The following is a 23,812-nucleotide window of genomic DNA, read 5'->3' as shown; positions in this document are numbered from 1 at the left end:
GGCAGAGAAAATGAAGCTACCACAAGCCTGAGCTGGTCAGCTCTGCAAGAGCTGCTCTGTGCTGACCCTACGCCAAGGTCATCAAAGACATTTGCACATTCACCCTTTGTTTCTAAGTCTTCTTGATACTCACAGCTCCAGGGAGTTAGAGCCGGACCCGGAGATGTCCTCGCTGCAGGAACATTCCCTTCACGTCCTTGTTTAATGTACCGGGGGGGTGGGGTGGTGGTAATTAGCACAAAAAATCAGACCAAAGCCACCCTGTGCTCCAGCACTGAAAGTGCATCCCAATAACTCAGAGTACACCACCTCACAAGACGCAAGTACCAAGTCCCCAGCCAGCAAAGGAAATTCCTGGTTAAACTCCTAAGAGAGCTGGCCAGCGCTAAGGATACACACAGTAACATACCCAGGTGAGCCTGATGCTCCTAAGGATACTTAGCATCCAAGGACACTTTGCAGAGGAAGCATTCAAAGGACTAACAGCATCTTATTCCTTGGAATGTCCCTTATCCTTTAGGGTTCAGTTTTTGGTTTCATGTGGCCACAGCACCAGAGTGTTGGTGGGAAGGGACCTCTGGACAGACCCGCTCCAGCATCCCACCTGGAGGGTGGTCCCATCTCCCTTCAGGGAAGATGGAAATGGGTTGGACCAAGCAGTCGGTGGCCTTGCACATCCTTGGGCACTGCAGCAGAAGCAGCTCACCCCTGTGGGCTCCCAGCTGCCAGCAAAGGGATGGGTGACATCCTCGGGGCCACAAGGATGTCTCAGGACAAGAGCCAGAGGCTTTGCCCAAGAGGTCCCTGTTCTCAAGCAGCCCCAGAAGCCTCAGCAGGGAAAGGACCAGGGCACCTCCTGTTCATGCTGGAAGAGGATGAGCAGCCCCACCTTGAGCACACCTCTGGGGTCATGCCTGTGTGCACCCATGGGTCTGTTCTGAGCAGCCACAGAACAAGCCACTGAACTGTGGCCACCAGTAACAAGACTGGGGTGTCCAGGAGACCACAGCAGCTGTAGATGATGGATCTGGGCATCTCAAAAGACCCTCAGGTCAGCCCAGCCTGAGGCGCCCACGCCTGCAGTGGCAGATGAAGAGTGAAGAAGCCCAGCAGCAGGGTTGGAGGGGTCTCTTTATGGGCTGCTTTCCCCTTTGAGTTTTCCTCCTTGGGATGGGATGCCCCATCCAACATGCCCCTGCAAACTTGGGCAAGAGGCACATTTTGGTGTGCGCTGCGGTAGAGCCATAGCCTGGGATTTACACTCAGAGCAGGCTGGTGGCCCTGTATATGCATGGTGACACCACAGCATCAGCCTCCTCTTCCCAGGAGGTACTTCTAATATCTGGAGAGTCACCCCTGGGGCAATCCCTGGCTATCCCCAAGGATCAGCCCTTGGTGGAGCAGCGGGTCTGAGGGTTTCCAGATGGCCCTAGGAACCAAGGGTGGCTGTCACAGCCTCCTGTCCCCAGGAAGCACGGGTGTCCTGGGAAGCACACGTTCCAGCTCCCAGCGCTGAGCCCTGCATGCTGGCCCACATGTGCATCTCGCTTGTTCCTTGTCTCCCAAGGGGTCAGGCAGCCCCTGCAGTGCTGTTAAATGTGGACTGTCTTCCAGGCTCGCTCCTTGCCAGCACGCTCTGTGTGAGGCCAGCGCAGCTTTGCTTGCACAAGACAACAGAAAGTGATTTTTACACTTGACAACAATGAAGTATTCTTGCGTTTAACAACAAATATGTGCTCTCCAGACTCGATGCCTTTTGGAAAAGCCCTTCAAATCCAACAGTCCCATCCCGCCCTTCCAAGGGGTGCAAGTGACAATCTGCCCGTGCTCTGCTTCTGCCTGGGGGGGATGTTCTGGAGCAAGTTGCTCACGTCCCATGGGACAGCAGCCACCCCGAACCGCAGGGTGGAAATGCAAGCCAAGAGCTGCGGCTTCAGCTTGTTGATGGGAAGAAAGGTGGGGAGGGAAGAGCAAGAGCCCTGCATGGGAACAGGCAGGCAGGGAGCAGCAGAACCCCACAGTGTGCACATGGATGGAGCTCCTCGTACTGCGCTGCAGCCACCCTGGGAAGAGTCCTAAAGCAGCAGCATGGGCTTGGGGACAACCCATGCTGCCATGATTAGGGAGTGCAAAACACATCATGCTGTTAAAGCAAGTTTGAAGGATTCGGTTGTCTTTCCGCTTCCAAGTGTGACCACAGAGTTGTTTTGAGGAAGGAGCTGGCCATGTTTGCTGTGCTTGAAGCCACTCCGTGGCACTGGGAATATCACTGGAAAGCTGGTTTGGCAGGATTTCGTCATGAGCTGCCAGTGTGGAGTCTGCAGGTGTATTTGGCACAGGCACATGGCTCTGCATGGTTCCCACCTTCCAGGAAGCACAGCCCAGGGAACACTGGCAAGAGAGCCAGGCACCACCAAAAGCTCATCCAGAACAAAAGCTCAATCCAACCCAAGAGCCACTGCAAATACTGGTCTAAAAAAAGGAATACACAGAAAATAAAAACAGCTACACAAGCTGAAGCAAACTGAAAATCGCCATTTCTCATCAGCCTTTCAAAGTCCCTCCCTGTTAGTTTTCAACTGAAGAATTCCACTGATAAACCACTTGCATTCAAACAAAGCCACCAGGGTTTGATTCCAGTACCTGCATTCACCACATGACATGGAGCTGCTGTGACCCTGGGTGAGGGCTGGCTCCTGGCACCGGGCGCACTGCTGGCACACATCTCTCCGTGGGCATTTGGGGATTGGAGCTGGATGATCTTAAGGGCCTTTCCAACCCAAACCAGTCTACGATTCTATGATTCTATATGCTGAGCTCAATGTCATCTCATTCACCCAGGACAAATGAAACCTGTGGACCACTTTGCTGCTGCATCTCCATCCAAGGGGAGCAGGGAGGAAAGCTGGGGGTTTGCAGCACTTCCCCAGCTTTCCAGGGAAACTATGCTCACTTCTGTGCCGGAAAATGCCACACACTTGCATGCCAGGGACAGCGGGACACCAGCATGTAAGAACATTGGGGCTGTTCAGCCTGGAGAAGAGAAGCTGTGTGGAGACCTCAGAGCAGCTTCCAGTGTCTGAAGGGGGCTACAAGGATGCTGGAGAGGGACTCTTCATTGGGGACTGGAGCAATAGGGCAAGAGGTGATGGGTTTAAACTGGAACTGGGGAAGTTCAGGTTGGATATAAGGCAGAAGTTCTTCCCAGTGAGGGTGGTGGGACACTGGCACAGGGTGCCCAGAGAAGCTGTGGCTGCCCCACCCCTGGCAGTGTTCAAGGCCAGGTTGGACACAGGGGCTTGGAGCAACCTGCTCTAGTGGAAGGTGTCCCTGCCCGTGGCAGGGGTTGGAACTGGCTGAGCTTTAAGGTCCTTTCAACCCAAACCATTCTGTGATTCTATGTATGAAACACAGTGGCTTTCCTACTGCTGACAAGTGCTGTCATCCCCTGGTGGCCCAGGGCTGGTGCCCTTTTGCTGGGGATGGAGCTCATCCCACAGACATCCCCCTCCATCCTCACTCCTCTGGGACCCTCTGTGCCCAGGCACTGGCCAAAGACACTAAACAAACACATGTGGCTGGTGTGCCGCATGTGCACTCGGTCAGAAAGGAGCTGTGCTGGGACACAGTGCTCATTTCATCTCAGCACAGCATAACAGGGTATGAGCTCATCATATCTACCATGACATCACATGGCATGGTAACCCGTAGCCAGGATTATCACCCAGGGTGTGCACAAGAGGTATATGTTACCCTTAGAAACGTCTGGCCTATAAATGCCAGAATCTTCCTGCACGGAACTAAAAACATTTATTCTGGAAGAGTCCAGATGCTCGTGGCTAAAGGCAATAAATACAGATTTCATTTCAGAGTTAATACCCTGTCCAGGGTAAAATGTTCATTTTTAATATCGTTGCCTGCGATCTGACATTACCAACAAGATGTTGCAATACAATATCTGAGTCATTGCACGGGAGATAATGGTATTTTCTTGAGTTCAATCTGGAGGAGAGTTCAAGCCCCATTAATCAGGCTTGAAAAAGCGATGCCAGAGAGTCTGCCAGAGAGTCTGTCTGGCCTGCTCCGAGCACGAGCTACGTGACCCAGGGCTGTGGGAGAGGAGGAGAGCACGAGCAAACCTGGATGTCGCGATGGGGCATCTCCTAGGAGCGTGTCCCACAGGCACTGGCCCTTCCTGGGGGTTGGAACTAGATGATTGCAAGGTCCTTTCCAACTCAAACCATTCTATGATTCCATAGGTTCAGCAAAAGGCTCCTGAGTTTAGGGTATGAGGGAGCCAAGAATGACCACGTTGCTCCAGCTCTGCTTTTGCTTTTATGCTGCCCCAAGGGAGCTGCTGTCCCACAGCGCGACGAGGCACTCAGGATCTGGGGAGTCCTGGTGGCATGGAGGTACCAGCCAACGCAACAGGGTCCATCAAGTCTGTCCATCACTGAGAGCCCCAGTGCTGCTGAGCCCAGGGCCAATGGTGGGGTGCAACAAGGCTTGGTAAAGCAGCTGAGGAAGGAATGTGCATGATGGACAGGTCAATAATGGGGAAGGGAAGCCATGAGGAAGCATCCCATCAAAGAAATACTGCCCTTAGAAGCGTGTGTAAGTCTCTTCAGGATAGGAAGCAGAAGAAGAGAAGGATGGGAGCTGGGATAGAAGCCTGCCTGGGCTGCTTTGGGCTCTGGGAGTGTTAATGGAGTCCGAAAGACCTGGAGAAAACCAGGAGCTCTCCCAAGAATAAGGAGCTTTCTTTTCTGCAGCAAGCAGGAGCGTCTCCAGTTATCCAGTAACACCAGTGTGGGAGGGAGACCTCTCTGGCAGAGTGCTCTTTCATCTGGCAAGCAAACCCCAGGACCTACACAGAAATATGCAATGCACTTTTAACACTGAGCACTATTGGCCCATTGGACCAACTTGGCTGGGGACACGGCAGATCTGCTTTCAGCAAGGCAGCTTTAATTTAAGACTGGGCACCTGACTGGAAAAGAAATGCTTTTTCTTGACCAGACACTGCAGATAGGAGGCAAGAATGAGCAGATGGAAGTCCCTGGCCTGCTCTGCAGAGGTCAGAGCAGATGATTCCTTCAGTCCTTGAAAGCCAGTAAATGGTTCCGCAGATACTTAACTGTGAATGAGAAAGTGACGCATGAGAATAAGACACGTTGACTCCTGTAATCTTACCCCAGAGGCAGCTGCCAGGGCTGGGGAGAGCTCAGAGCCTACCCTGGGGTCTGAGCCAGAGGAGGCTGAGGGAAAGCACAGTGTTCACGAAGGCTCCACACAGCCAGAGTGTCCTGACCAGGAGCGTGCACAGGCAGGGACTGTGCTGAGATCATCTGGACATCTCCTGTGGGTCAGCAGAGACCCAACCCCACGGCTCGAGTGGCCAGTCCGCTCTCCTGCTCCCCATGGTTTTCTGTGTGTGTCCATCAGGGAAGTGCCTGCAGCGGCTTGTCCAGCTGTATCCACAGCCATCACCTTCTCCTCATGGACAGAGGAGTCCTGCCATGAGCTGGGCCATGAGAGACATTCGGCTGTAGGCATCTTCCACAGAATGAGTCGCAACTGTTTGCTCTAAAGTTTTATCAATGAAATGTGGTGTTTTAGATGTCAAATTCACCATTTCAAGAGTGCACATTTCCTACCAAAACAAAAAGAAAAAAGGAAATTGGGTTTCCAGTGCAATCTGAACAGCTCCACACACAGTGACTGCAGAGTTCCTCCTTTTTAGCTGCCAAACTCAAATGTGGGGGAAATTTGGAGTTTCAGACTAAATGTCTCAATCTTCAGTTGCTAAAAGAGGGACAATGGCACCTTCATGCTGCTGGATTTTAGACAAGCCTCATTTCAGTCAAATTAACATGGATTTCGACAAAACAACACTTCATGAAAACATCTTTTCTCAAGAAGGGTTTGCATTTCCCAGTTCTGTGACCCTACAACGCTGCCAAATGTCTCTGAAAGTTGGTGTTTGCTTTTATTTGACTGAAGAGCAAAATGACAATGAAGCAAATATTTCAAGTGAAGCTCTGCGCTGAAAATATATCGCCTTAATGCTAAAACGATTGAGTTTAAGAGAGCTGAAAACAATTAGGAACCAAATCAATTGGGAGAAGGAATTTAATCAGAAAAATGTGAATGCTAAGTGGGAATTGTTGGGAAACATTTGACGCGTTGCCCCAAAACCACAATCCCACAATTGAGAGAGAAGCAACATTGGTTAAAGCAAAAAGACAAAAAAGATGACTCTGGCTTGTGAGGGAAGCGAAGGCAACTGTGTCGAATAAGAAGACCATAACTTAAGAAAGTCGAAACTGGTAATAATGAATGAGAAGTGAGAAACTGTAGAGAACTCATAAGGAAAGCCAAGAGCCAAGGACAATGTATGGGCTGCAAACCTGAAGCTAATGAGAAGCCATTTCTCTCAATATAAAAGGAATAAATATAGCTCTTTCTGAAGTTGTTGGTAGTCTTAGTCTATCTGTAGATAGATGTGCTACAGCAAACAACAGCAATAGAAGAAAGCCAGTGTTTATGGAAGTATTTGGCTGGAGCAGATACTGGCCAGCCTGGCATCAGCGCTAGGCACTCACCTCCAAAGGCTGCTACAGCATGCAACAGATAGAGGTTTAAGTAAAAGAAATATAAATGCCAATTCACACAGACTTCTGGAAAACAGAACGTGTCAAACTCAGATCCATCTTTTCCCTGAAATTGTAAGTTTGATTGAGAAAAACAATATTGGTGGTGGAACAGACTTCTGCAAGGCAACTGCCTTGGTCCTGTGTGACAGTGTGGTGAAGAAACTAGAACAATACACAATCAACATGGCACATATGAAATAGATTAGCAGCTGGCTGGGTGACGTGTCTCAGATGCAATTGTAAGTGGGAACTCCTCACCCAGCGGGGTGGGTTCAGTGGGGTCCCCAGGGGCCGGGTCCTGCCCCTCTGCTACTCAGCAATTTTATCAATGATCTGCAAGAACTATTAAATCATCTGCGGCAAAGTTTGCTGATGACACTGAGCTTGTGAGACCAGCAAAGAGAGAAGCAGCCAGATCACTGCTGCAGAACGGCCTGGGTTGCTGGTTACACTGGGCACAAGCAGAGTTAATACAGCCAAATATAGTCATACGTCTAGGAACAGGGCACAGATTATCAGCCACAAACACAAGTCAGGTGCTGTGTCCTGGGCAGTGGTGACTGTGAGACCCATGGGAGTCTGGCTGTAACTTCCTTGCACGTAAAGGTGGCCAAAAGGCCACCAGCAGCCTCCAGAAATTATACTGCCCCACACTTGGGTGCCTGTGTCCACCCAGCACATGGTTCTGGGTCTCACTGTGCACCAGGATGTTGAAATATTGGAGGGAAAACTGAGCATGACCAAAGAGGAGCAGCCTTGCAGTGAGACACCTCCAGAGCTCAATCTGTTCTGCTTGCTGGGGTATCTAGACCGCAGGGATTTCCCCACAGAAGACTCTCCAACCTTGCAGATAGAGTTTTAGTATGATCCAACATCTGGAACCTGAAGCTAGGCAAACTGACACCAGTAACATGGCATAATCCTTACTGGCACTGGAACAACTTACTAAGGCAGTGTGGGAATCTCCATCATTAGCAAATGTTGCATCATGCTTGGTTGCTTGCTCTGCTTTAAGCAGGAATAAATCTGGGCTCAGATTAGTCCTTGTATCCAGACTAGATAGTCTCAAAGGTATCTGAAGGCCTCTTAGTGCAAAGAAAGATGAAAAGGAACTCTGAAAATTAGAACACCGCTACTCCTGCTGACTCTGCTCATACTTAGAGGCAGGGACCAAGTCCCACCGTTCCCTTTCAGTCATGCCTCATTGACAGCAAAAGCTTCAACATAGACATTTTTCCTGGTGATAAGTTGCTACAAAAAAGCTATGACCATTTCTTAGACCTGCAGTGATCTCACAGAGCTTTGTTAAATCATGGAGCATGCAGAAGTGACCTCTCCTCCTTCCAAGACCTGCTCCCTTGGACCTCCTTGCCCTGGCAGCCTGTGAGCCAAGGTGTTCTGAACTCCGTGTAGACATGTGGTTCTGTGTAGGACCCAAGGTTGCTGAGCAGGCCTCCAACATGAAGGGTCAATTATGGTCAATTTTGGAATGGTCAAGCAGTGTGGAAGGTGAATTTGGGAAGGGATGGAGAGTTGGCCAGGTTCACCCTTACTGAGCATCAGGCAGTCCCAGTCACTTCCTTCCCCTTCTCATGTCACACCAGGGCATTTGTGGCCTCCACCTTACCTTGCCCTTTACAGATCTAAAGCCTATTTTATTCTTTCATGGTTCCCCCTTTCTATCCTCTTCCAAATTAACTTTTTATGAATTGTTTTCTCAAAAAATAAGGTTTTCCTACTTCCTTTCAAATTTTTGGGGGTTTTTCTCTGTGTGGGGCCCTGCACAAAACTGTTTGCCCCTTGTCTTGCTTGCATGAGTCCCCTCTCCCAGCTTCCACTTCTTGCCTTAACAGGGCAGAGGCCATTCCAACCTGCAGCTGCCACTGCTGTCATTCCCAAGGAGAAAGAGTGGCTTCAGTTTGCTCCAGCTGCCTGTGTGCCAACATCAAACATGTTTTACAACTGACCTGCAAAGAATGTGTGTCACTGAAGAGGATGCGTAGCCCTGGAGAACATAAACCAGCTGCATTGTTTAATAGTATCTCATCCACTGGATCGGAATAACGGGCAAAGATGAGCTCAGGGAGATAATTCCAGTGAGTGTGTGAGCAGGAACAACTCCGCTACCTTCGCCAGTGGAAGATTCTTATAAATCCACTCCTCCTGCCACCCTTTTGCAAAGGGTCAGGAGATGTACTGACAATAGCAGCATGCAAAGATGTCAGAACTTGGCCACACGCTGAGCAAACACTCTGGATAACTTCACGAGTAGATTAAAATGCCAGATCAGCGAGCAGGGGTGCGCTCTGAATGCGCTCACTAATTTATTAGGTTTATTCTTAGCAAGCTTGCAGACTTCAGAAAGTTGAATTTCTCCATGAGGAATGGCCGGGGAGTTGGGCAGCCAGCGTGTGCGCTGGGGAAGCGGAGGGGAAGGCGGTGCAGGGGAGCAGATACCACCGATGCACTGCGCGGGTGAGAACCCGACAGAAGAGCCTGCACAGGAGTATTGTCAGGAGTGCTGAACATCTCCAGAGCACAAACCCAGGGCTGTTGGCACATCCTGCTCATCTCCAAAGAGCTGCTGCCTCCCACTCTGGGCTCAGACATCCCTTTTATCTCCTTTTCTAGGCCTGGCTGTGTGCTATGGGTTAACTGCTGTGAGCACCAGTCCTCAGCGCACTCCTTATGGCCCAGATATAGTAAGTCCCTTGTGCTCTAGTAACAGCAGCAGGTCACCTCCTGCACCCAGGGCTGAGCCAAATGCACCTCCCTGCTGAAGAAATCATCTGCCAAGGTCCCAAGTGACATCCCTGTCCCTTGTCCCAGGTGCCCTGATCACGCTGTGCCCAGGACCAATAGAATCACAGAATGGTTTGGGTTGGAAAGGGTCTTAAGACCATCCAGTTCCAACCCCCTGCCATGGGCAGGGACACCTTCCACTAGACCACATCACCCCAGGCTTTGTCCAACCTGGCCTTGAACACTGCCGGTGTCAGGACATGTCCCAAATGGGACACAGCAGTTACTAGATACATCTTCAGGCAGCAGTCGTGGGCCACTGCTGCCCCTCAGACCTCTGCCTCTGCTGTTCTCCATGGCTCTGCAGACCTGGAGCAGCAGTTTCCTCAGGAGGAAACCAGTGCTGGCACTGCTGCTTGAGATATATTTTTGGTATTCTTCTTGTTCAAACTGGACTGAGGGTGTGTTTGGGATCTCTTTTGAAAGGCCATATGCACACCTTTCACTACCACGCACCCCTGAAGATAAAGCATGAGAGCAGGGTAGAGCTCTGGGATGGTGCGGACATGCAGCAACACTGTCCAAGATCTTGGGCCCTAGGAAGAGCCTGCTGGCCCCAGAGCAGTGGGTGCCATGTGCCCACGAGACAGTCCCTGGCAGGAGGGCCCCAAAACTGCTGCACCAATGTGTATAAGGGAGCAACGCACCTTATTCATGTCTCTTGTGATTGCACTGCTCAGTAGGAGACTCTTCCTTGATGACACCAAGCTGAGTGGTGCAGTTGACACCCCCAAGGGACAGGATGACATCCAGAGGGACTTGGACAGGCTGAGGAGGGGGCCCATGAAAACCTCATGAGGTTCAACCCAAGTGCATGTGGGTTGGGGCAACCCCAACATCAATACATGCGGGGGGATGGAGGGATTGAGAGTAGCCCTGAGCAGGAGGACTTGGGGTCCTTCTCTGCTGTGAGGAAAGGCTGAGAGAGCTGGGCTGGTTCAGCCTGGAGAAGAGAAGGCTCCTTAAGGGGAGACCGTATTGTGGCCTTTCAGTTCTTAAGACAGGCCTACAAGAAAGATGGAGAGACTTTTCAGCAGGGCCCGTTGCAGAAGGACAAGGGGTGATGGGTTTAAACTGAAAGAGGGAGATTCGGGCTGAGGAAGAAATTCTTTGCAATGAGGGTGGTAAAACACTGGCACAGGTTGCCCAGAGAGGTGGTGGATGCACCACCCCTGGAGGCTGGCCTAGTGGAAGGTGTCCCTGCCCATTGCAGAGGGTTGGACTAGCTGAGCTTTGAGGGTCCCTTCCAACCCAAACCATTCACCATGGGAGCCCTGGCTGCCCTGCAGAAATCCGCCTTGGAGCCCGGTGGGACACAGGCTGGAGCCACCTTACGGAACAGCCCCAGAGGAGCAGAGTGAGCACGGAGCAGCGGCACAGGATGTGTGAGCAACAGCAGCACGAGGAATCTACCAAGCTCAAACACCACCTGAAGGACCGTGTCTGCCACCTGAACTCCCCTCAGCAGCGAGGCTGGGGGCAGCAGCACGTCTGGCTACCTGCATCCACTGCATAGGGCACTCCTCGAGCTACCTGCATCCACCCCTGGCCTCCTCAGGGGCACGGGGCAGCCCCTGTGGCACAGGGACGTGTGCTTGTGCAGCAGAGACGGGACCCTGCCAGCTCCGCAGGGACAGAGCGCAGCGGGGTCCTTCGAGCTCGCAGCTCCGTGAGGCTGTTCTGCAGCGTTTGCCACATCCCCAGGGAGTGATCACTCATTGTCCCGCTGCAGGAAGGAGTTGAGGCTCTTCTGGTAACACTGGGAGGGAAAAGACTATCCTGAGCCCACTCAAGTCCCTCGCGGCACCGCATGGTACTGTTACTTGCAGGGCAAAACAAGCCGCTGGACCAGAGCGAGATGTGCTGCTGCTGGTAGTTAAACACCCTCCACATGCCCCGGCTGGCAGCCCTGCAAAAGGACCTGCTCCACAGGCCTCCACGTGGATTTACTGCATCAGCCTGCAGTGCAGATAGGCAACATCATGCACAGACATGTGCTGGATCTGGATCTGCACCCAATTGGGTCCATGTGCTCTCTGCAGCAATCTCACCCCCAGGTCCCTCTGCACTTCAGCAAGTCCCCGGAGGATGCCTTGAGACCGGCTCCTACGGCAAGATGCTGAGCCCTGTTTCCTGGTCATTTGCCCTCCCTCAACAGCAGTTTAGCTTCTAGAAATGCAGGAAAGTTGCACAACTCGATTTGGGAGTTATACACTGTAATGTGCCATAGGAACAGCATCACCCTGTTGCTCACAAACTCATCCTAGGAGCAGACAAGCCTCTTCAAATCAGAGCATGCCAGGCTTTCATCCTCAGTAGGCCACAGCCACTTTGGTTTTGTCCCCTCTATTGGCTACAGCAGCATGTGGGGATGGATTGGCCTCGGGAGGCCTGAAAAATAACATAAAGGATAAAAGCAGCTCTGCAGTTAATGGGGTTGGAGGGCTGTAAGGAGAGGAGAAAGCCCTGGGGATGGTCCAGGGAGACACAGAAGCTGCACTTGGGATACAGCTCTGAGGGCTCACTCAGTGCCCTGGGCAGCATGGTTGGCACTGTGAGCACACCACTGGGGAAGGTGGGAGAACTCAACCAGAGCAAGCCAGAGTGGGACATTACCGGTTCCTGCAGGCCCTGCCTTTCTCCACCTCTCCAGGGCAGGAGCACACCAACACCCCTCAGCACCCACTGCACACGGGGTGGGAGAAGGCTGGGCAGTGGCACAGAGGAGATGGGGCCCTGAGCCCACCCTGGTGCCAACAGAGAGAGCAGCAGTGGCTTTGCACAGGCTTTAGCAGGGGAAGAGGGATGTTGCAGAGGGACCATCGCAGGGTGCCAGGAGCCTGGCTGAGATGTATGGTGTATCCTAGATATTTATTGGGAATGGAGAACATCAACAGACTGGCCACCATTCCTGCTGCCAACGTGCAAAGACACAGGCAGGCTTCCCCATGCGAGGTCAGAGCCTGCCCAGGGGCTGGATGATGCTCACTGAGATACACAGTGAAGTCCTGTCTTCCTCCTGAGCACAGCCCTCAGGGGCGAAGGACGAGGAATATCTGTGAGTGCACGCTCCGCTCACCCACTGCCAAGTGTCTGAATGGGGTGAGCACAGAGCAAGCCCCAAAGCTGCCTTGAGGCTCCCAAAGAGCAGCTCTTGACACTCCAAGGTCTCCTGCTGCCTGCACTGTGCAGTGCTGGGACAGACCCAGAAGAGAGCGGGAGCTGGTGGGGATTGAGGTGCGTCTGGCTGGGCTAATTCCACCCCAGCATGAGGGATGGGTGGGAAAGCCTGCTCATTTTAGCCTGGGGTCTATTTTAGTTCATTAACTCCTTCCCAGTTCTACAAAGGCATCTATTGGTTCTAAAGGTTCTTCATCACACATCTGCAGGCCCACCAGGAGATGCCCCATGGGCTGACACCAGCAATCCCATTGCACAGTGTGCTGGTAGATGAGCAAACATCAGCACGAGCACCCCAGAGCTCAGAGAGAGGGCATGGCCCCATTCCAGAGGGTGCTGGTGGCTGTCACACCCTCACAATGAGGTCCAGAGCCAGGAAGTCCCTGGGGACAGCTGATAAGCCTTCTGCATCTGTTCCAACCGGGCCCGTGCACGCAGCGTGTATTTTTGGCTTGAGGTTGGGACATAAATCACCATGAGTCAGAAAAGGCAGACATATGTCCCCGGCCTTCTCCAGGACAATGCCAACAGCACCGAGCTGGTGGCTGCTGTGTGCCTGGGACACATTGCACAATGGACATGGGCAGGTCCCAGGTGCAGTGACCATGAAGAGAATCATGAAGGTCACTGCACTGGCTCTTCCGGCTTCACAATCCCACACCAAGCACAATCCAGAAGGGACAGAAGGGGCAATCCAGAAAGCAGGACAAGCCAGAGTGCTCTGCGAACCCAGGTTGAAGAGCGTGCTGACCAGCAAGCCACATGCACCACACGCAGAGCACAACCTGGATGATCCAATGGTCCCACCTGAGGTTCTCAGAAACAACCTCCTGGTTTAAACTAAACCATTAGCACCTGATGAGCAGCACTAGCTGGCAGGACAGGAGATCACCACAGCAGGTCATGGGGAGGCCACATGCATAAACCCTTAGTCATGAGATCCCATCTTGAGGCCATGCAGACACAAACACATAGCTAGAAGGTCCCATGGCTGGATGAACCACTCCCATGTATGATGCCCGATGTCCACAGCTACCCTGCAAGTCAGAAGTCCCCATGTCTGGCCCTAGTGCCTCTTGCTTCTGCTCCATTGGGTGCAAAGGTCTGTGCTGTATCTCTGAACCATCCTCCAGCAGAGCTGTGCTGATGAGCCTCCAGGCAAGGGAAGCCTTGAGCTGGCACCATGAGTGCTGTCCCCAGCCGTGCTCTGTGGGACACCACGAGTTTCCCAGGAGCAGGGGACCATCTGCACACTCCCTGCACCCAGCAGCCAGCCTGTGCTGGAGAACATCCTCATTAGGGACTGTAGTGATAGGACAAGGGGAATGGCCTTAACCTGCCAGAGGGGAGATTGAGATGAGCTCTGAGGCAGAAGCTCTTCCCTGTGAGGGTGCTGAGGCGCTGGCACAGGGTGCCCAGAGAAGCTGTGGCTGCCCCATCCCTGGCAGTGTTCAAGGCCAGGTTGGACACAGGGGCTTGGAGCAATCTGCTCTAGTGGAAGGTGTCCCTGCCCATGGCAGGGGGTTGGAGCTGGATGAGCTTTAAGGTCCTTTCCAAACCATTCTGTGATTCTATGATTCTACATGCACAACCAGCCTGCCACGACCTCAAAGGCAGGTGGTGACTTATAACCCTGTCACAGATGTGTCACATCTGGCAGAGCAACGTCCTGGTGGGTCCCTGCCCTTCAGCTCAGGGAGCTCTGGCCTGTTTTTGTAGCCCCCACTCCATGGGGTGCATGCACACCCCGAGCCCAAGAGCAGAACAGGATCTCTGCCATCTAATCCCCTGTCCATGAACTCAGCACCTCTGCAGGAACAGGCAAGAAGGCCAAGAAATAAAGCAAGAACATTCCAGGAATAGTGCTGCAGCAAATGCTGCATGGATCACGTCAGGCAGCCTCTGCTTCCCAACAGATGTGCTCATCCACCTCTGGAGCTCAGCCTTTGAGCAGGAGACAGGTCCTCCATGGAGGGGTGGGGAAGGAGCAGGATAAGCACCAGGCAGAGAGAGGCTTTGCTTCAGTGTGTGGAAGAGCCACAGTGTCCCCTGGCTCACATCCCTCCTCCATCAGTAACCTCAGCTGCTCACTGGCATTGAACAAGCTCCACAGGGCTTGGCACAGGGAACTGCTTCTGCTGCAACCCACAAACTTTCCCATTCTCCTGAAATGTCCCCACCTGAATGCCGGCGATGTTTAACGTGGCCACATGCAAGTGGAGTGACCCTGGAGAAAAGCAGCAACGTGACAAGGTTGCAGGAAGGGGCACAGTGGAAACTGGCTGAGTAGGAGCTTTGGACCTGGCACTGTGGCTTGGACAGCAACCACAGCACGGCGAGAGACATCCAGAATTAGGGAGATCACTACTGGTCGTTATGCCCACACAACAGGAGGGATGCTGGAAAATGGGGACATCTTCAGAGAAGATCTGCAAGAACAATTTGTAGCCCTGGAAAACTTCAGTACAATGGAAGGTGGAAGAAGCCCAACCTCTTCCTGATGCTGGGCAAAGCTAAAGCAAGCCTTGGTCCCACTCAGGAAGCAAAGGAGTGATGGGTTCAAACTGAAACAGGGGAAGTTCAGGTTAGATCTAAGGCAGAAGCTCTTCCCTGTGAGGGTGCTGAGGCGCTGGCACAGGGTGCCCAGAGAAGCTGTGGCTGCCCCATCCCTGGCAGTGTTCAAGGCCAGGTTGGACACAGGGGCTCGGAGCAACCTGCTCTAGTGGAAGGTGTCCCTGCCCGTGGCAGGGGATTGGAACTCGATGAGCTTTAAGGTCCCTTCCAACACAAACCAGCCTGGGATTCTAAGCACCTGCTGGGCAGCTCTCCAGCCCAACCCAAACTGGGCCCCAGCTCCTTGTAAATGGCCTGTTGGCTCATCCAAACCAGCTCTGCCCCAGAGAGGGGCTTCCTCAGCTGGGGCCACCCAGACCTGCTCTGCCCCTGCTGCAGGGCACGGGCGTGCAGGAGGGAGCATCACCCAAGGAGCAGGCTGGTCTCCACAAAGCAGGGGATGGTTCTCCTGGGAGCAGCACCCATCCGTGCAGTGCCGCGGCTGGACGGGAGGAGCCGGGGGCCAGGGTGGCAGCAGTGGGGAGGTGGTGATTCTGTTTGGAGATGGGGTGAGCGCAGCAGGGCTCATCCCTGCCAGCTCAGTGAGGTCTCTGCTGGCTTCCTCTTGGCTGTCAGGCTGCGAGCAGCCCTGCCAGGCTTTTAACACGAGCACAGCGCTCGCACAGCGGGAAGGGGCCGGCCTGGCCGACCTCCAGCCCTGGCTGCCATCAGATGGGAAATAAGGGAATTGGAGCAAGACCACAGCGACCACCAACCACCCGCCACTGGGAGCATGGGGCAATGTGCCCCTGCCAGGCACGAGCAGCGCATCACCCAGAGCCCAGATTCCAGGGCCGGATGCTGGCATGGTGCAGGCTGGGCACGGGGAGGAGGTCGGGGAAGCTGGGCAGGCAGCAGCTCCGGGATGAAGTTTTCTGCTGGTTCCATGTTTTATGAAAAGTTGTTGGCAAAAATGTGCATTTTCTTTGGCTGTGTTTTGCAAGGATTTGGCAAAAACGTAACGTTAGTGTCTCCCCTTGAGAGAGCTTTATTGAGTGGAACAAAGCCGGATATTTTTAGCTACCCATTGTTAGCTGAAGAACAAAGCCATAACTAAGATATTTTGTCTCTTACACCGAAACGGGACTATCAGACCAATCCATGTACAGTCATATGTGGCTGCCCATTGAGATGGAGCACAAGAGGGAAACTATTTTTAGGCTGCACACTCCACACCAGCACCACATCTCCCTTCCCCTGCACGCTGGACCACCAAAACACACAGACAGCACCAGAGAGAGCAGCACCGGAGCCGGGGATGACGATCACTGACCCTGCTGTCCCTGGGGCCACCTCACAAATGACATCTATAGGAGGGATTGGGTGATGCAATATGAAATAAAACACTTATTTTTCTGCCTTTTGGGGTTTTTTTTCCACCCAGAGCTGAAATGATGTTTGTGTCACTAAGAGGCAGCAGGGAAAAGTCAACCAGCTGGACCTCGGCAAAGCAGCAGTCACGATACACGGCACTAAACCCTCATCCCTTTTCCCAGAGCACATGTACACACACTGAGGGCTGTTCCGATGAGGAACGAGGTTCTTGACGGGCAGCACAGGGTCAGGCAGCCTGTGAGGAGGAGCAGGAATAACAGGCACAGCCCTATCCCAACAGCTCTTCCCGCTCCGCACAGCCCAACTGTGCTGGGAATGCGACCAAGGCGGTGCTTTCGAAAGCATTAACCCTGAGACACCAGAAAGCCCTTCACAGGGCTGACAGAACCTCCCTAGAGCATTGCGGTGCTCAACAGATGACATCAGGGCTTGGTGACTGGCAGCACTTTTCAGTGCATTCATTTAAAAGAAACAAAAAGGTCCATAAATGCCCCAAATTTCAGAGCAGGAGCAACCGGGAACTGTTTCTAAGCAGTTTCTGTGGGTTGCATGGATGAGACAGGGAGAAGTTGCTTTGAAGGGTTGAGCATTTGGTGTGACCAGAGTGACCCTCCACAGTTCCTCCTGACAAAGGAGCAAGAGGGTTGAGAGCCGGGAGCCATCTCCGCTCTGCACTGATGGGGTGGTGGGGTTACACTCACCATCAGAGCAGCCTTTGGGAACCGCACCTGGTCCTTCACCACCATCCTCCCCGTGCAAAGCATCCTCCCACCAGCCTCTCCAGCAAGGCCAGCTCCCAAAGGAACCTTGTGCTTGTCCCCAACAAGTGCCATGCTCCAGGATGGGCTGCACGGAGCCCAGCACGGAGCCAGCGGCCACCAAGGCCCCACCAGTGACCCAGGAGCGCTGGCAATGCCCGACCTCAGCCTCCCTCATAGGTGCCGTGTGTCAGCAGCACCCAACGCGTGTGAGAAAGCAGCTGAAGAGCAGAAAGACATCAAGAAGGAAACGCAAATTACCTGGGAACTTTTCGGCTGGGCTACAGTGTCCCGGAGGAGATGCTGCTTTTGTGCCTCCTTGCTTTCTCCGCGGGTTAGGGCTGCTTTTAGCAGGGAGCAGGGACTGGGGAGGGGGGGGATGTTATATAAACTTGAAGCACGGGGAGAACTGGTTTAAAATAGAGCGCAAGGAGCTGCTGCAGTGGAATCAGACAAACTCCGAGCGCTGCTCTTCCAAAGGCAAATTAACTTCTTGCAGCCCGTGGGGCAGCGGAGGCAGCCCGGTGCCGGGGGGTGTCGGGGGTGCCGGGGGGTGTCGGGGGTGCCGGAGGGTGCCGGGGGCTCTCCGGGCTCGCACCTTGCCCGGCTCCGGCTCAGGTGAACGGGGGATTTTGGGGGGCGCAGCCCCGCGGGTGCGAAGCGATCGTGTCTCTGCCTGTGCCCGGTGGAGGGGTCACTCCCCACCGGCCCCAGCCCCGTTACGGAGCGTCCCGGGCACCCTCAGCCGCAGCCCCGGGCGGCGGGATCCGCTCCGGCCCCGCAAGGGTTAAGGAAGAGGCGGAGCTTCCCCCCCCCCCCCCCCCCCCCCGCCCCATTGCTCCCGCTCGGAGTGTCCTTTAGGAGCAGGAGGTTTGTAGGGCACGGAGGGAAGCATTTCTGAGGCGGAGAGCAGACCGCATCTCTGCTAACGGGCTGTAAAGTACCTGTGGTGGTGTCGAAGTGTCATCATTAGGGTTCAGAATTAACAGTGCGCACCAGGCAGCGGAACAACCCGCCCTGCTCTGAACTTCATCCCAAGCCACCCGCTGGCCGCGCTGCCACCGCTGACAGGGGACGTTTGGGTTGTCGCTGGAGGGTCTCAGGGCAGTTTGGCCACAGGAGCTCTGGTGGGGCAGGAGCTCCATGTCCTGCAGTGAGGAGCGGGGCTGGGCACGGCTGCTGCCATCTCCCGCACGAACCACAGCCCCCCCCCCCCAAACCTCTGCACCCCTCGGGCATCCCGGCGTGAGCAGTGGGGAGCGGGGCAGCTGGAAAAGCTGCTGTGGGGATCCCAGCCCTGCCAGGCTCCTGCGCTTCATCCCGGCCCTGGGAGCATCCTGGTGTGCAGAGAAACAGGTCTGAGCTGGGACCTGCGAACTGGGACCTGCCGGGGGCTCGCCACAGCTCATGGACCAAGCCACAGTGTCTGGGCTGGGCACAGCACCCAGAGGCCCAACACCCGGGGCTCGGAGCACTACAGGGTTTATTGGGCTCAGCCCGGCTTTCCCAGAGGTGCTGTCACCCTGAGCAGGGGGATAATGGAGCCAGTGTGGCATGGACTGGCTGGGACATGGGTGCTGGGGAGGCAACACTGTGCACTGGGAGCCCTCTTGACAGGGAGGTCCTGTGCACTGAGCACCCCGGTCAGTCACCCGTGGCTTCCTTTCAGGGTACACTCATCGTTGCCCCAGCAGGTACAAGACACTCTCCATCCAGCCACCCTGCAGCAGCACCAGGCTATGGTCAAGAGGTACCAAAGGCAGTTTTGGGAAGCACCACTGGCTGGGGAAGGAGGTGGGGAATGGGAAGGGGAAGGAGGTGCTGGCAGCCCCTGTCCTCCTGTGTCCCAGGGACACAGGCTCACCTCAGGAATGGAGCTGATCTTTATCACATCCACTGCATCAGCAGGTCTTGATTTCTCCAGGTTTGATCCTTGGGAGTGAAGAATGAAAAGCTGCTGAGTGCCCTCTGACTTCACCCATGTATCAAAGCCCCCAAAATGTCACTTTCCCACCTATAACCCCCCTTTTCAGGGCTTAGGCTAGCCTGGGCCATCCTGCTCAGCAGAGCTGGGTTGAGCAGCACCAGTGCAGCCTCTAATACTTCACCATCCCTTAAGTCAACTCTTTCCCTTTGGATGTCAGTGTCTGGCTGAAGCCTGGAGGTTTGCAGGCTCTCACTGCTGGAAAAGGAACCTGGATGGAGACAGGGTCCTCCCCAGTGCAGTCCTCATCACTGGCGTGCAATGGTGTTTTCCAAGCAGGCAGCAGCCTGTGAGGCAACAGCTCCGCTCAGGCTGTGCCTCTCTTCCCATTAACACCGAGCCCCAAAGGCTCCTGCCTTTGCTCCCTGCACCTCTTCTGCCTCTGCTCTGCACATCCTCTCCCTGGTCCTTCCTCCCGAGGGATGAAGAGCACAGTGACATCCACCCGCCCGTGCTCCACAGTTGCCACTGCTGTGCCATGCGCTGGGGACGCTGCTGGTGGCAGGTTCCTGCCCCCCAACTTTCACCCTTCTAAACAAACCAAAACCAAACACTGTAGGATTCCACAGCAGGGGAATGGCTTTAACCTGCCAGAGGGGAGAGTGAGATGAGCTCTGAGGCAGAAGCTCTTCCCTGTGAGGGTGCTGAGGCGCTGGCACAGGGTGCCCAGAGGAGCTGTGGCTGCCCCATCCCTGGCAGTGTTCAAGGCCAGGTTGGACACAAGGGCTTGGAGCAACCTGCTCTAGTGGAAGGTGTCCCTGCCCATGGCAGGGGGTTGGAACTGGATGAGCTTTAAGGTCCCTTCAACCCAAACCCCTCTGTGACCCTGTGATTCTATCATTTTTTGACACCAGCAGGTAGGTTCCTTGAACAAAACCCCCCTTGGGACCCATCTAGCCCCAGGGCGGCCGCTGAGGCAGCAGGACACTTCTCCCTGTGCAGGGAAAGTCCTTTTCCTTCTGTTTATTTATATCTGTCTGGCTGTAAACTCAGCCGGGGCTGAACCTGCTGCTCACGCTGACAAACACGGCTCTGGTCTGCGCAGGAGCCGCTGGCCAAGCAGCCACATGGACGGGGGATCCCCCCAGCCCTTCCCCAGCACAAATCCTTGGCTCCCACCACGTCTGTGTACACGGAGCTTGTGAGCGGAGCCCTCGGCAAAGCAGCTCCTGAGCCAGGACAGACCTGAGCCACAGACCAAAAGTGCCTGTGCCAAAATGGGCACGATGGTCCCTGTGCAAGTTATTGTCACATCACATCCGGACACTCTGCCCTGGAGGGGTCTGTTCAAGGGTGTTTGGGCAAGGCAGAGCTACTCCAAAAAGTGTCCTTTGGGAGCAAGAGGTTTTTAGGAGAGAGGCACAGAGGGAAGCAGCCACGTGTCTGCAGTGGAGAGCAGATCTCTGCTCTACTAATGGGCTGTAGAGTACCTCTGTCGTTGTTGAAGTGTCATCATTAGGGTTCAGAATTAACAGTGCTGGCCATGCTGCCACCACTGAAAAGAGACATTTGGGTTGTCACTGGAGGGTTCTCACACTGGAAGGTCTCAGGACAGTTTGGCCACAAGAGCTCAGGTGGGGCAGGACCACTGTGCAGCCTCAGCAGGTCCAGCGCTGGCAGCCAGGCCAGGGTGATGGGAGGAGAGGGAGGGATCCATTTGGAGGGTGATGGTTCCATTTCAAGGGAGACCTACACACCATGCGGCAGCAGCTGGAGAACACCATGGCCAGAGGATGCGTTTCCTCCCCTGGTGAGGTTTTGGAGCACTGCGTCCAGTTCTGGTGTCCCCAACATAAGAATGACACGGAGCTGTTGGAGTAAGTCCAGAAGAGGCCACGAGGATGATCATGGGCTGGAGCACCTCCCGTATGGAGACAGGCTGAGAACATTGGGGCTGTTCAGCCTGGAGAAGAGAAGCTGCGTGGAGACCTCAGAGCAGCTTCCAGTGTCTGAAGGGGGCTACAAGGATGCTGGAGAGGGACCTTCTTCAGGAACTGTAGCGATAGGACAAGGGGTGATGGGTTCAAACTGAAGCAGGGGAAGTTCAGGTTAGATCTAAGGCAGAAGTTGTTCCCTGTGAGGGTGCTGAGGCGCTGGCACAGACTTTTCCCAGAGAAGCTGTGGCTGCCCCATCCCTGGCAGTGTTCAAGGCCAGGTTGGACACAGGGGCTTGGAGCAACCTGCTCTAGTGGAAGGTGTCCCTGCCTGTGGCAGGGGGTTGGAACTGGAGGAGCTTAAACATCCTTTCCAACCCAAACCCCTCTGTGGTTCTATGATTCTATCCCTCCAGCCCCATGAGCTGACAGCACTCTGCAGCAGAGGGGCTCAGCTCCATTTTCCGGATCACGCAGCCCAGGGCACAAAGCAGGTTGATGGCACTGGGCCATCAGTGGGTGGCACGGAGGTGGTGTGGCCGTGCTGCCTGCGGACAGCTTGGGTTGCCTCCATTGGCAATCCCATGGGAGCATGGCACACTCAGGGGCGCGCAGGTTTAGCTTGGGATGGGGAGACCAGGGGTGTCCCAGGGGTTTGCTGGGGTGAACCCGGATGCTGAGGTTGGATCTGGCAGCTCCCCATGTCCAGGCAGGTTCTGGGGACACGACCTGCTGTGTTGGCACTGCACGCGCCTCGCTGGTTCCCATCCAGCTGCAGCCTCCCAGCACCATCCCGGCTGCGTATCCCACAGTTTATTTTAGCTGCGGAGGCTGGAGCCGGGTGGGTGGGATGGGGCCGTCAGCCCGCACGTGTGACACGCGTTTGGTGTCACCATGAGCAGTGTGACAGATGAGCTGCGTGTTCCCGGCCGTGGCTGGAGCAGCTCATCCTGCAGCCTGGCCCCACTCCCAACTCCAGCCAGGAGGGGCAGGTCAGCAGTGCAGATCCCAGCGCCACATCCGTGTAGATACACTGGCACAAGGGGCTGGCCAGGATGATGTGGTGGCCATGGGGCTCGGGCACCCCCGTTGTTTGATCATGTCCTTCCCATCCCCAGCCCAGCAGCCAGGAGCTCGCAGTGGTGAAGATCCCACAAAGGGCTCGTTATGGGCTGTGCTGTGACCCCACTGACAAAGCTCAGGGGCTGCTGGTCCTGCTGCAGGGGAGTGCCCAAAACCAGGACACCGGTGCTAGTGTGAGGGGTCAGAGCACCTCTGGGGTGCCTCGAGCATGGTACAGTGTGTCTTGGCTCTGGAGCTGCAGCCCTGGGCTCCTCTGCAGGTGCTTATATAAAACTGAAACAGGGGAAGTTCAGGTTAGATCTGAGACAGAAGTTCTTCCCTGTGAGGGTGCTGAGGCGCTGGCACAGGGTGCCCAGAGAAGCTGTGGCTGCCCCATCCCTGGCAGTGTTCAAGGCCAGGTTGGACACAGGGGCTTGGAGCAACCTGCTTTAGAAGAAGGTGTCCCTGCCCGTGGCAGGGGGTTGGAGCTGGATGAGCTTTAAGCTCTCTTCCACCCAAACCATTCCATGACTCTGTGATTCCCTTAGAGGCCTGGCCAGCCCCAGAGGACACAGGGATGCTCCCGTCCATCGGGATACTCTGCCCACAGGCACTGGGAATGCAGCACCTGCCCATGCATGGACAGCACGTGTCCACGGGGCACGCTGGGACCGGTGCAGCCACTGCTGAGCAGGAGATGGGGCTGTCGGCAGCCGGAGGGACCCGCGTTCCCAGCTCACCCCGTGCTCGGGGCCGGGCACTGCGGGTGCAGCTCCCCACGCTGCTCTGGGGAAGGGGAGAGTTTATACAAGACATCGAAGCTTTAAGCCCAGGCACCATAAATAGTCTATTTTTCAAGGGCTCCGAGTCAGTTGTAGGCTCGGAGCCAGAGGCGAAATTTGGCAGCTGTCTTTGTTTAATGATGAATTAAAATGAGGTAACAAACCGAGACAGATCTATTAAGGAGGGTATTTGCAGCGTCAGGACAGGATTCCAAATGGCTGATTTCTGCCCCCCCCTCCCCTTTTAATCTTCCAACTTCTCCTTAGGAAAACAAGCTCTTCCTGCAGCCGGGGCTGTGTCCCGGCAGCGGGAGGGAGCCGTGGCCAGGCCGGGCTTTATCTTTATGGTCCCTCTTCCTTTAAACAAAGCATCCCTCTGCACAGATTTTTCCAGTTTGGAAATGTTATGAAGACCTTGAAGTAAACTTCAACGGAGAGACCCTTGGCTGTGATGGAGGCAGGAGGGGGGAAGGTTTGCACGTCCCTCCAGCTCCGTGCTGGCCTTTGCCATGCAACAAGGACTGAAACAGGAGCGATGGAGGCAAAGGGGTGGTTTTCAGGCTCTTTTCCCCATGTTCTGGACCCACATGCCCCCCGTGCTGTGGGGCAGCAGCACACAGCGGTGGGCACCTTGGGGAAGAGGTGACAGAAGGGTGGTGTGGATGGAGCCTGGGAGGGTTGCTCCCATCGGCTCATTCCATGACACTGGATTCGTTTCTAGCCTCCAAACCCAAGTGGAGCATGAAGGTGCCTCACTTGCAGGTGC

At 54.7% G+C, this 23,812-nt stretch overlaps 1 protein-coding gene across 1 annotated transcript in view; it reads right to left on the bottom strand.

Moving 5' to 3' along the window:
- Nucleotides 1-17,850, bottom strand: part of MYOCD (myocardin) — a 238,849-nt gene extending 220,999 nt beyond the window's left edge. The window contains exon 1 of the mRNA XM_030506163.1: nt 17,606-17,850. The gene's annotated coding sequence lies outside the window, so the exon portion shown is untranslated. The remainder of the gene's footprint in view (nt 1-17,605) is intronic.
- Nucleotides 17,851-23,812: the final 5,962 nt, after the last annotated feature.

This window comes from Strigops habroptila, chromosome 14 (genome assembly GCF_004027225.2).
Source record: "Strigops habroptila isolate Jane chromosome 14, bStrHab1.2.pri, whole genome shotgun sequence".
Lineage (NCBI taxonomy): Eukaryota > Metazoa > Chordata > Aves > Psittaciformes > Psittacidae > Strigops > Strigops habroptila.
This window is presented reverse-complemented; position numbering and strand designations above follow the sequence as displayed.